Genomic DNA, 13,359 nt, shown 5'->3' with positions numbered 1-13,359 from the left:
TGATGAATCAAAACCCTTACATTGTTCATCTGTAGTGAATAATACTATTTATAAAACGAAATGATTTTGATGCAGTTAATTCTGCTAGATTGACAGTGAAACCATCCTTGGTTACACTGTCAACCGCCATAAAATGGGGAGTTCGCTGCCAAGCTTTGTGCCAAATACATTAAGCAATAACTAAATGAAAAATAAAAATTTCTTTTTATGTAAATATATACAAGCAAGATATTCAATCATACATATATTTTTATATCCATACTTCTATTTCAGTATACATATATTTTTATATCCATATACGTCTGTTTCAGTAGTTGAAAATATGTACTTACCAATTGCCTTATGCACGAACAACAAAACCACCTTAGTCTTAGATGCATGATATTTTTTATTAGTTGTTAGTGGCTTTGAACTAGCTTTCAGTAACTGCGAGTACTCTCAGATCTGTACTTAGTGTCTTTTTGTTGTTTGGGTGTACAAGTACCCGGCCACGTTCACTTGTATTTGTAGTATTTGTATTTTTATCCATCTGATGAGTTAAGCCTCTTTCAACTGATTTTTATAGTTCGTTCTTGTTGTACTGTTACACCACTGTCCCAGGTTAAGGGGAGGGTTGGGATCCCGCTAACATGTTTAACCCCGCTACATTCTGTATGTATGTGCCTGTCCCAAGTCAGGAGCCTGTAATTCAGTGCTTGTCGTTTGTTTATGTGTAACATATTTGTTTTTCGTTCATTTTTTGTACATAAATTAGGCCGTTATTTTTCTAGTTTGAATTGTTTTACATTGTCATTTCGGGGCCTTTTATAGCTGACTGTGCGGTATGGGCTTTGCTCATTGTTGAAGACCGTACGGTGACCTATAGTTGTTAATTTCTGTGTCATTTGGTCTCTTGTGGAGAGTTGTCTCATTGGCAATCATACCACATCTTCTTTTTTATATTAATTTGTATTAAAACACTATTGTTTCTAACAAATGATAGATGCACCCCATCGATTGTAATATGTTTTCACTTCTGGAAATGTATCACAATTTCCAACAAACAAATCTTGACAGGTTTACCTACAATATACATAACTCTTTGTTGCAGTTAATTTTAATTTAATACTTATTTGTTGAGGAAAATTATCAAACTGTTTTACTCAACTGTGACATGCATGTGAAGTTAGCGGCAGGTTTGTTATTCGTTATTCGATATTCAATATCCAACCGGCTGCCAGCAGTCGGTTCGATATTTTTCAAATTTTCTTGATTGAAAGGAATTAAAATTTGAATATTCGATAACATTAAAACATTATAGTCATTGTTCAAAAAGGTTAAAAAGGTGTCATTTTTCTTGTAAATAAGGGTAATTAATCCTAGTTTCTTTGAATTTGTCAATTCTTTTTTCTCATAACAATGGTTAAAGACATCTACAGCTAAATATAGTAAGTTGGACCAGAAAGATCTATAAAATTCAATTGGAAGACCATCAATACCCGGTGTTTTGTTAAGTTTCATTTTAAAAACAGAATTTGTACATTCCTCTATTGTCAGCTTTCCTTCAATTTCATTACTTTCGTGTGTAGTTAGTTTGCTGTTTATTTTTGTATTTTCAATATAATTCTCAATTTCTCCCAAATCTGGCTTAGTTGACGTATATAAATTTACATAATATTTCCTCCCCGTTTCTAATATTTTACCTTGATTCTCAGTTATTTCCCCTTCACTGTCCCTAATAGCTGTAACATTTTTTCTTGTCTGTCTCGATTTCTCTAATCCAAAAAAATATTTTGTTTTTTTTTTCGCCTTCTTCTACCCATTTAACTCTTGATCTTATTTGTGCCCCTTTCATTTTATCAGAATATAGAGTTTGTAACATTTCTTCTGTTTTCTTTATTGAATCTATTATGTTATTATTTTTCTTTTCATCAAGGACATTATCCTGAATTTCATTCAAAAGTTTTAGTTCTTGTTCTAATTCTTTAATTTCATCTCTTTTATTTTTAGCTTTAATTTTACAATGTTCAATAGTCGTCTCCTTTACCTCTATTTTAAAAAGATCCCACACGATTGCTAAACCTTTTCGGTCTCTTAATTATTCATATTTATCTATTGAAGTGTTTATTTTCATTTTGTATGATTCGTCTTTAAGAATACTATTGTTTAATTTGAAATAACCTTTTCCTTTCTCCCCCTGACAATGATTTATCTTAAGTGAAATCGCTAGATGGTCTGTATATTGAATTGTAGCGGGTCTTATATCAGTGTGGAGTACTCTAGGTCTCACGTCTTGACTAACAAGAAAATAATCAATTCTATTAGCTACTTCATTATTTTTTCTTCTCCAGGTATATTGTATTTTATTTGGATTTATTACTCTCCAGATGTTTATAACTTTTAGTTTTTTCATTAAACTTTTCAACGCATTTGTCTTATTTTTTATTTTTTGTTTATCTTTTCTATTACTTTTTCTATCTTTTATCTTAAGCGTTTCATTCATATCTCCCCCTATAATAAGTATACCAAGGTTATATTTTTCAATGACACTTCAATAAAGATTTTTTAAAGAATATATTTCTATCTTTACATGTGTTTGGCGCGTAAAGGTTAACAAAAGTAAATATATTTATATCAATTTCTATGTTGATTAAAACAATTCTTCCCTCTTGATCTACGTACTTGTCAATAATGTCATGTTTAATTATTTTGTTAATGTAAATCGAAACACCCTTTGCTTGTGTACTTCCAAAACTATGATATAATTCTCCCGTGAATTCTTTGTCTATAGAATTATCCGAAAAATGAGTTTCTTGTAAAAATATAATATTGCATTTCTGTTGTCTCATCCATTCTTTTAGTCTAATTCTTTTTTCATGTTTTCTCAACCCCTGACAATTTAAAGAACATATGTGTAATAGACTAAGTGACATCTTGGTTGTATTTTAAAAGCATTCGATGATAAATAAATAAACAAAAATAAAACATACAGGTATTTACAACTATAGAAATTAGAGACAAAATTAATGACACACATATATCATCAATGACAGATTTAACCTTCACCCTGTGAGTTGCAATATAATATACATGTACGCACATACATTTAATTCCATATTGACCGACTTTGATAGGTTTTCACCTGTTTCTATATTTAGAATCATTGACTGGTAAAATATATCGACCTTCACATGTAGGCTTGAGAGCCTTAAGTATGCTGCCTGTAGTGAATTTTGCTGAAACATGATTCATGACTGACATGCAAACTGCAATATATGCAGGTGTCTTTAATAAAGAATGTAGCCAATGAGATTTGTAGATTTTGGAAATCATAATATCAAGTGGCAGTTGTGGTAAATAAAGGTGCATTTCCGTCATATTTTACCTCACCACCCCCGGACTCAAATGGTCACTTGAATTATTCTACATCATTTGGCAGTTGTTGTCCATCCATATTCTACTCAGTTGCTATGTCAAAAGTTATATTTTCTGGTTAAAAGGAGAAATGGAATATAGTTCTGTTCAGTGAGACAGCAACCAAACAAAACAATCAAACAATTTATATATTGTCTGCAAAAACTTGTGTCTCACTAACTGACAACCTCATTACCTATCACAATGATCCAGATTACTAAATTCAGATAAATATTGTTTTGTAAAATTAGATATGCACTCGAATTAATAGAGATTGCAACAAAGACTTCTGGGAATGATACTTTGAAAAATTTTGAATACTTCTAAATGTAGAAACGGAAAAATAAAATTCGGTCTGCACAATTTTTATGATCTAATCTCATTTGAATTGTGTTTGATCAATCAACTGAATGACATCAACAGTTGACTTTAACATTACTAGAATTGCAATTTTGTTACCCAAAACATCCATAAAAGATTGCTGGAGAAATATGGAGTACTGTGGATCCATTTATTTTCGTAGGTATCCATTTTCGTGGATTGAGGAACACTTCCATTTTCGTGGATATTTGATTTCGTGGTTTGTTATTCGTTAAGAATTTAAATTCGTGGTTCACCTGTATCCACGGAACCCACGAAAATTGGTATCCATGAATAATAATGAATCCACAGTATTCATAAACAAAACATCAACCCATATCACGATACATATATGTCTGCTGTCCTTGGTGTAATTTTCATGGTTCAGTGACTGCTAAATTATGATACTTGTATTAGGTAGATGGGTCCTTTGCAAGTCTACATGTCCTTCAGACATGCGTGACATGGTTCACTTGATCTCAACCTTATTTCATGAATCATTGATCAAGGTTAAAGTTACCTGATTAGGGTTGTTTATCTGATACTTTTAAATTTGTCAATGTCAAGTTTTTGTGTTTTGGTTTGTTTTTTCTAATACTAAAAGTAGTAGATAAACTATATTCGATGTACATGATGTATGCAATGATTGTAAGGAGTACATGTCTGTCTGGCAGTTGTCATTGGTCATTGACCTCATTTTTATTGTTCATTGGTCAATGGTAAGTCCTCTTTTAAGATGCTTCATTGTGTAATCAATAGGTCAACTATATTTGGCGTATGGAATGATTATTATGTGTATATTTAGAAATAAGATGTGTGTAATTGCAAATGAGACAACTCCCCACAAGAAACCAAATGACACAGAAATTAACAACAATAGGTCACCATACAGCCTTCAACAATGCGTTAAACCTCTAACGCATATTCGGATAAAAAAAGGCCTCGAAATGACAAATGTAAAACAAGAAAACAAGAAAACAAACGGCCTGATTTATGTACAAAATAATGAATGAAAATCAAATATGTCTGTCTCGCAGGGTTTATTTGAACTTAATTTCATTTTCATGGTTTTGTCTGTTACTTGTATACTATATATGCTATAGTTCAACAATATTTGGTGTATGAAATAATTGTAAGGCTGGCTTGGTTTATCTGACATTGGCCTCATTTTCATGAATATTGATAATATTAAGTTTTTCTGATACTTGTAGTAAAAATTTATCTTTAGGAATATTAACATAAAGTCAATCATGAATGATGATTATTAATGCAGGTGAGAAATTTCAGCTTGTGCACTCTTATTAACACAAAATATGTGCTGAAAACTGTGAATACCATACATGTAGAAAGGTCTAAGGTGACCCTCAAATAAAACTTTTCACCATGAAATTATAATTTTGTCTTTGGCAAACTTTTTCAAAGTAAATTTTCATTTACAAAAGTCGGAGAGATGTGTGAAATATAAAAAAGAAATAGGAAGATGTGGTATAATTGCCAATGAGGCAACTCTCCACCAAAGACCAAGTTACATAGAAGTAAACAAGTATAGGTCACCATATGGCCATCAACAATGACCAAAACCCATACCGCATAGTCTGCTATGATAAAAGGCCCAGAAATGACGTTCTTTTGTATATACATATATTGCACTAAATACAAGTTTAATTTGTGCTTGCTGAATGTCCACTGGCAAATATATCAAGCATAATACGGATGAGAACATATGAATGATAAGTACCATATGAAGGTTCTGCAAAGTAGGAAAGGCGTGATATATGGACTGCCACTGTAAATGAGTGTACAATGTATATTGGGTATGGACAAAATCCCCCTGTTTTACCCTACGAGGCTGCGTATTCATACATCCAGCTGTATTAACACCCTGTCTAAGAAAGGGGTTATCTGTCGGATTAAGGAAGTCATATGACTATACCCATGTTAAAGGTAAATCCAGAAAAATACGTCGGACGCATGACATTATTTAACGTGTGGTTTTCATTTTTTAACCCTACGAGTCCAGTTTAAAAAAAAAATTGTCATCTCCTTACTATCATCATAGACCGATATCTACGTTACTTTGCAGCAGGTGGGTCAACCATATGTTGACACATCATTAAGAAATTGTCATTCATATTTTGTGCCGCAATTACATGCTTCACTTTCAATATTTTAAATCAAGAACTTTCCTTATTAGCTTGCCTATAGTGTGTCTAATACATCACCGACTAATATAGCGTCCCTGTGCACTGGGCGGAGTTTTAAAATTCCAATCGATCCCAACTTTCCTGAAAATAGTAATTAGTATAAATTTTGTTTATATATAAAGCATTTAGCTGGTAGTGTTTGGAACGTCCCGGTAGACAGCGGATGTCCTAGGCTAAATCCCGACTTGGTCAAACCAAAGATTTTGCGCTTCTCCGCAAAGCATGAGGCATTGAGAGATAATAGTATAGACCGATATATAAGGTCGGAATAATAGGTCCAGGTTACTATTGACCAAAGATCAATGGTGGAAAAGAGCAATTTATTGAAGTGTCTTTTTTTTCTATGTATAACAAATAGTCAATTTAGTGAAATGTGTTGCTCGGGTTTTGAATCTGAATATGAATATCTGAATATGTACGTTGCTGGGCCAGTGTATGGCATCAATGGCAACGGGAGAGAGGCGCTGGAATATTAGTCCAACGATGTGAGAGCAACCGAAGTCTTAAAGCTCTCAATTGTCTTGGCACACACGAGATTGTCTGGTAGTCTATTCCAATCGGAAATTGTTCTTACAAGGAATGACTGTTAATATTGTTCGGATTTGCTAGGTGGAATTTTGAAACACCGGCTGTTGTTTTGAACAAATTTATCTACAATGTTTGTTGTTTTATACTCACTAAATTGTTTGGATTTTATTTGTCGTTTTGGTCTCTCCTTGACTTACACTGAGTCTTTCGGGATAGCTGGTACCAACTCTCCGGCCACCTTGTAGAGAAAAGTGAGTCTACTGTGACGACATCTGTTTGCCAGTGTTGAAAGTTTTAGTTCGTTCATAAGTCTCATTATACTACCTTCCTCTCTGCTTGTATAATCCCCACTGATGAAACGCACTGCTTGTCTCTGGACTTGTTCAAGTGTATTAATGTCCTTGATTAAGTAAGGGTCCCACACTATAGATGCGTATTCTAACAGTGACCGGACAAGTCCTATATATGATTGTTTCCTGCAATTCTTTGGACCGTGGCGGAGGTTTCGTCTCAAGAAGCCTAGAGTGGAGTTCGCCTTCTTCACGGTTTTAGCAATGTGGACGCCCCATCTCAGATCATCGGAGATAATAACACCGAGGTAAGGATGTTCTTTTTGTTGCAAGAAATGATTGTCTAGTTTGTAGAAATGAGATGATTTGTTGCTGACGCTCATCACGAAATATTTTTAGCATTAAATCTTATACCCCATTTATTTTGTGGCCCATTCTTCCAATGATACAAGGTCGTTTTGTAGTAGTTGGTGGTCCTGTTGTTTTTGGACTTTCCTATATAGTAGGCAGTGGTCGGCGAATAATCTGACTTGAGATTTAACAGTTTCAGGTATGTCATTAATGTGACACAGGAACAGCAGCGGTCCTAGTACAGTGCCTTGAGGTACTCCTGATGATACACCTACAGAGTTAGAATTTTCGCCATTTACCAGGACTCTCATAGATTGTTTTGTAAGGAACATGTTGAGCCAATCTATTATTGGACCATCAATACCATAACTTTCGTGTTTGGATAACAGCCGTTTGTGCGGGACCGTATCGAAGGCTTTAGAGAAATCCAGTATTACAATATCTGTCTGATGGCCTTTGTCATAAAGTTGAAGTAAGTCGTTCATAGTTGTTAAAAGTTGGGTTTCACAAGAGAAACCTGAACGGAAGCCATGCTGGAGTGGTGTGAGTATATGGTTCCATTCTAGGTGTTTCAGGATATGTTTACATATATTCTACTCAAGCAGATTGCAGGTAACGCAGGTAAGAGAAACAGGTCTATAGTTCTCTGGTGTTTTAATATTTCCTTTCTTAAATACAGGAGTGATGTTCGCATTTAACCAATTAGTAGGTAGGGTGCCAGAATTTATGAATTGCTGAAAAATGTGTCTCAGCCCAGGTGCTAGTTGTTTAGAGCAGTTTTTCAGGACAATCTTTGGTAAGCTGTCTGGCCCAATGGCTTTAAATAGTTTTATGTTCTTTAAAAATTTTCAACTACCTCTGTTGTTATTGTCAGTGGTGGTATTGACTGATCAACTTTCTTGTCAATGTTTGGTGTTGCATTTAGTGTGTCTTTTGTAAAAACAGATTCAAATTGGTTTAGTAGTATATTTGCCTTCTCCTGGTTTACTAGGGTTCCATTTTGTTTCATTGCTGGTATACCAATGTTTTCATGGATTTAACATAACGCCAGAATGGTTTTGTGTTGCTTTCGTGAAAACCTTGGTAAATAGTGTTGTTCATATAGTTGATCTCTGCTTTCTTAAATTCTTTTTTGCACTTTTTCTGGAAGCTTTTGTAATCGTTCACTGTTTAGATATCTTTGCGTGCTTATAAAGTCTTATTTTGCGTTTTAACATTCGGCTAAGATTTCTGTTGAGCCACGGCAGTGATTTTCTGAATGAGCATACCTTTGACGGGGTGTGTTTGTCAATAATTGTGAATATGGCGGTAGTCTATAATGATAACACATTCTTATTCGATCAGTTATTAACGTTTTTACGCTAATATTTCCTCTTTTGTTAATGCGAACTCGGCTGGCACACTGATAGTTAAAACAGAAAATACAAAATAATAAATAGCAAAACAAGTCAAAGAAAATATCATAAATAGAAAACATTGGCCCTGAGGTCTTATGTTTATGATGACTAGAGTTCCGGAAATCACGAAATTATGATATATGAGAATTTGTTAGATATCCTCTTTACGCTAACAAATACAAAAACAAAACTTCCAGTTAGAGGACAGTGGTTGTTAAAGTGCTTTATCGTGCCCGTGATTTGCTAAAGTATATAAATCTGTAAATTAAAATGTAAGATATGACTGTCAAGTATTTAGTCTTTGTTTGAAATTTGTTATGTTCAAAACTGTTTTTGGAAAATAAAAAATACTATTACCAAAATTTTACAGTGAGAAAATAATTCACATACTCCGGAATAAAATCCTGACAATACTTGAAAATGAAGATATTTAAAAATTTAAAAAAAACAATAATCATGACAGTAATAATACGCCAAACGGATAGCGTGCAGATGAACCCCTATGCCTTTATAGCATACTATATTTAGGTGTTACTTGTTTTTGACATGCAGCTGTTTATATCGCTGTCCTTTGTTTCCGGTTAAAGATTGCGACATTGGCAGTCGTACAACAACAGCATGTCAATATTTTTATTTATATTTTCTTTTTTTTTTATTGTTATGTTTATCTCATGTATATTTCTGTCCTTTTAAACTTTTAGGTAAAAAATGTACAAACCACTCTGTATCTCTAATCGTATTTCCTTTTTTTGTATAAAGTTTTGCATCGCTTGTTGACATCGGGAAAGGGTGCTCTCAGACACGCCCGCGTTCCAATGTCGTCAAAACTATTTTTGAGAAGACCCCTCAAAGCGATCGTTTTTACCATTCCCCATGAGAAATTGAAAAATCGTCTAAAAGAAATAATCCACAATGCTTGTCAACATAAAAATGATAGCATACACTTTTATTACTTTAGTGAACAAAAAGGTAAAACATGTTAACAGAGAAACAAGTGATCAGTAAGCTGGAGTTTCTTATTGACAACATATTTGTTGAATTTGGAAGTAGACTTTTTCAACAAATTGTCGGCATTCCTATGGGAACGAACTGTACGCCTCTTCTTGCCGACCTCTTTTTATTTTCATATGAGTCAGAGTTGCTTCAGACACTTGTCAAAAACAAGAAAATCAAAGAAGCCAGGTCATTTAATTTCATATTCAGATATATTGATGATTTTCTTTCCATTAACAATCCAAAATTTCTGATTGGGTTCCATCAATATATCCCCCAGAACTAGAAATTAAAGAAACAACAGACACGGCTTCCTCCGCCGAATTTGACATACACGGTCATCTCAGTGCCAGAATCTATGACAAATGAGACGATTTTAATTTTGAAAATATCAATTTCCCCCACCTTAGTAGCAATATACCAACTTCACCTGCATATGGGATATACATTTCCCAACTTATTCGGTATTCAAGAGCTTGTAGCTGCTATTCAGAATTTGTAAAACGTCACTAGTGTCTGAGCAGAAAGTTTATGAATCAGGGGTATGTCAAAGAACGTCTCGTCATTTATCTAAAAAAATCATCGGAAGATACCAAGACCTTGTTGATAAATATTCCGTATCAACTTCACAAATAATATACGATGGTCTTGAAGTATAGATTATATGTACTGACGTTGTTTATCATCTTTATAACGTGTTATAGTATTCTTTTATTTGTCTTTTTGAATATTACTTTTACTGTTTATTCTATTTTTGGTGATACCCATTTGACGTGAATCTGTTCTTATACATCCCGTCATTGTGTTATTGTGCTATGGTAAATTTTTGTATTATTGTCTTTCATGTTTGCTAATGTGCTTTGTCTATATGCCTTTTTGTGTTTCTTTGTTACATATGACGTGGCTCAGTACTTATACATCCTTTCATTGTGTTATTGTGCTATGGTAATATTTTGTTTTCTTGTCTTTCATTTTTGCTAATGTGCTTTGTCTGTATGCTTTGTGTGTTTCTTTAATACATATGACGTGGCTCTGTACTTATACATCCCGTCATTGTGTTATGGTAAATTTTTGTATTCTTGTCTTTCAGTTTTGCTAATGTGCTTTGTCTTTATGCCTTTTTGTGTTTTTTATTTTTGTTACACATCAGTTTGTTTTTATAGTAATTAGGATTGTGGCACAATGTTGGCTGCTGTGCCCCAATTTTTGACATTTTTGCCTATTGTGTCTGTTTGTTTTGTTCACACAATATTGTCAATATAATGGAATTTTATGCGACTGTCAAACAAGTGAGAGGTTTGGCTGGTATAAAACCAGGTTTAATCCACCATTTTCTACATAAGAAAATGCCTGTACCAAGTCAGGAATATGACAGTTGTTATCCATTCGTTTGATGTGTTTGAGCTTTTGATTTTGTCATTTGATTAGGGACTTTCCGTTTTGAATTTTCCTCGGAGTTCGGTATTTTTGTGATTTCACTTTTTCCAAGGCGCTCGTCGTTAGAAACATGCGTTAAAAACTGCGCACTGTTAAAGGGCCAAGCCAACTTAACAAGATGCTTGAGTTCTTAATTGACAACGTATTTGTTATGTTCGGTGGACCAGTTTTAAACAAACAATAATCATTCTCATGTCGAAACCAACTGTGCTTTTTCAGCCTACTTGTTCCTTCATTCATATGAGGCTGACTTTTTAAAGTAGCGTCTTGGCTCTGTACTTTTGCATCCCGTCATTGTGTTGTTTGTGTTATTTTTCAGTTTTAATTGTGTGCTTTGTCCGTGTGACTTTTTATGTTTTTTTGCTACATATGACGTGTCTCTGTACTTTAAACATCCCGCCATTGTGTTATTGTTCTATTTTGTTTGTGCTTCTTTGTTAAATATTTGTTTGTTTTTGTTGTGATTAAGATTGTGACACGGTGTTGACTGCTGTACCCCTATTTTGACATTTTTACCTATTATGTCTGTTTGTTTTATTCACGCATCGTTGTCAATATTATGGAATTTGATGCGACTGTCATACAATTGCGAGGTTTAGCGCTATAAAACTAGGTTCAATCCACCATTTTCTACATAAGAAAATGCCTGTACCAAGTCAGGAATATGACAGTTGTTGTCCATTCGTTTGATGTGTTTGTGCTTTTGATTTTGCCATTTGATTAGGGAAAAGAAGCTAGCATTATCCTTTAACATGACGCTATATAGATGATGTCTTATCAATAAATAAGTTCAAAGTTTGGTGACTATGTTGAACGCATTTATCCCTTCGAACTTGAAATAAAGGGTACCCATGATAGAGTTAAGTCTTCTCCATTTCGTGACTTACATGTCGAAATTCACAATTAATGTCGTTTGAAAACAAAACGTAACGACAAAAAAGATAATTTCAGCTTCCAAATTGTGAATTTCTATTTCTATGTAGAAGCATTTTAGCAGCACCTATATATGGATTTTATATCCCAGTTGATATTCTATACCAGAGCTTGCTTTTTCTATCATGATTTACTTGATAGAGTGATGCTGCTTACAAGGAAGCTATTGAAATAAAGGTTCGAAGGGTGATGTTGAAATCATCCCTTCAAAAATTGTACGGACGCCATCACTAGTTGGTTGACCATTCACAGATGATGACGGATATGTTCCAATTGTTATAGAATCCAGTCTTCTTTTCATCGAATGTAATCTACCGAATTAGACTAATCACCGGGTTTGTACTTACATGTACATTAGCAACACGACGGGTGCCACAAGTGGAGTTTGATCTGCTTATTCTTCCGGAGATCCATGAGATCACTGCATGTTTTGGTTGTCTTTTGTGTCCTGTTGTTCGTCTTTTGGTCGTTTTTCGCTGATTCCATGGCATTTTCAGTTTGATTACGACACAAGAGTTTGAATTCTCATTGGGTTTTTCCGCCTTTCTTTTATAAAACAAAACTGATTCCCAAAGAGGGAGTATCATTTTTTGTCCCACAAAAATTAGAGTAAATTTCTTGTCGTCACTATTGACTCGCAATCATGCCAGATTGCAAACCCCAACTTTTTTTACTTTATGTATTCTATAGTCAAACTATTTTTCAAACATAATTACGACTTCGCGTTTATTGATATGTTTTTATTATCTATTACACAAATTATGTTGCATTAAACGCTTTTCAGGGAATAATTGTAATTGTGGGCACTTTGTGTCCATTTTTGTAATTAAAGAAAAGACGGGATTCCAGTGGTTGTCTTGTGGCATATCCTGATTACTTGTTTATTGTTAGGGGGATTCAATGCTTAGTTCAGATCTTTAATTTTCCCTTCTTAATTTATTGACTTTCCAATTAGTATAGTTTATGAAAGACTTAGAGCTTGGCATAAAGTAGAGACACCAGTTGAACACCGTATTCTGACCTCTACAATTCGTTATGTTTGTGTTAGTATGTGTCTTATTGACCTATTTTTATAACTGCATCTCTCCTTCTATTCATAACTGTTGCCTTTCAGTATAGACTATCCATGTCAAGCACATTGTTCTTATTCTCAAAAAAACATGAACAGCTATATAGATGATTTCCTCATACTAAATAATTCTACGATGTGTGACTATGTTGATCTCATCAATCCGTGTAGCCTAAACAAGATATACCACAAATATAGTTGGGTATGCTTCATACATATAAATTAGGTCGTTAGTTTTCTCGTTTGAATTGTTTTACATTTGTGATTTCGGGGCCTTTTATAGCTGACTATACAGTATGGACTTTGCTCATTGTTGAAGGCCGTACGGTAACCTATAGTTGTTAATTTCTGTGTCATTTAGTCTCTTGTCAAGAGTTGTCTCATTGGCAATCACACTACATTTT

At 33.9% G+C, this 13,359-nt stretch overlaps 1 protein-coding gene across 1 annotated transcript in view; it reads left to right on the top strand.

Annotated features, from left to right (window-relative positions):
• The window catches only part of LOC127709690 (uncharacterized), a 251,157-nt gene that overhangs the window by 19,407 nt on the left and 218,391 nt on the right, over positions 1-13,359 (top strand). The window lies entirely within an intron of this gene.

The sequence above is a fragment of the Mytilus californianus genome, unplaced genomic scaffold (genome assembly GCF_021869535.1).
Source record: "Mytilus californianus isolate M0D057914Y unplaced genomic scaffold, xbMytCali1.0.p SCAF_7, whole genome shotgun sequence".
Classification (NCBI taxonomy): domain Eukaryota; kingdom Metazoa; phylum Mollusca; class Bivalvia; order Mytilida; family Mytilidae; genus Mytilus; species Mytilus californianus.
Note: the sequence above shows the minus strand (reverse complement) of the source record. Positions and strands in the feature narration are given on the sequence as shown.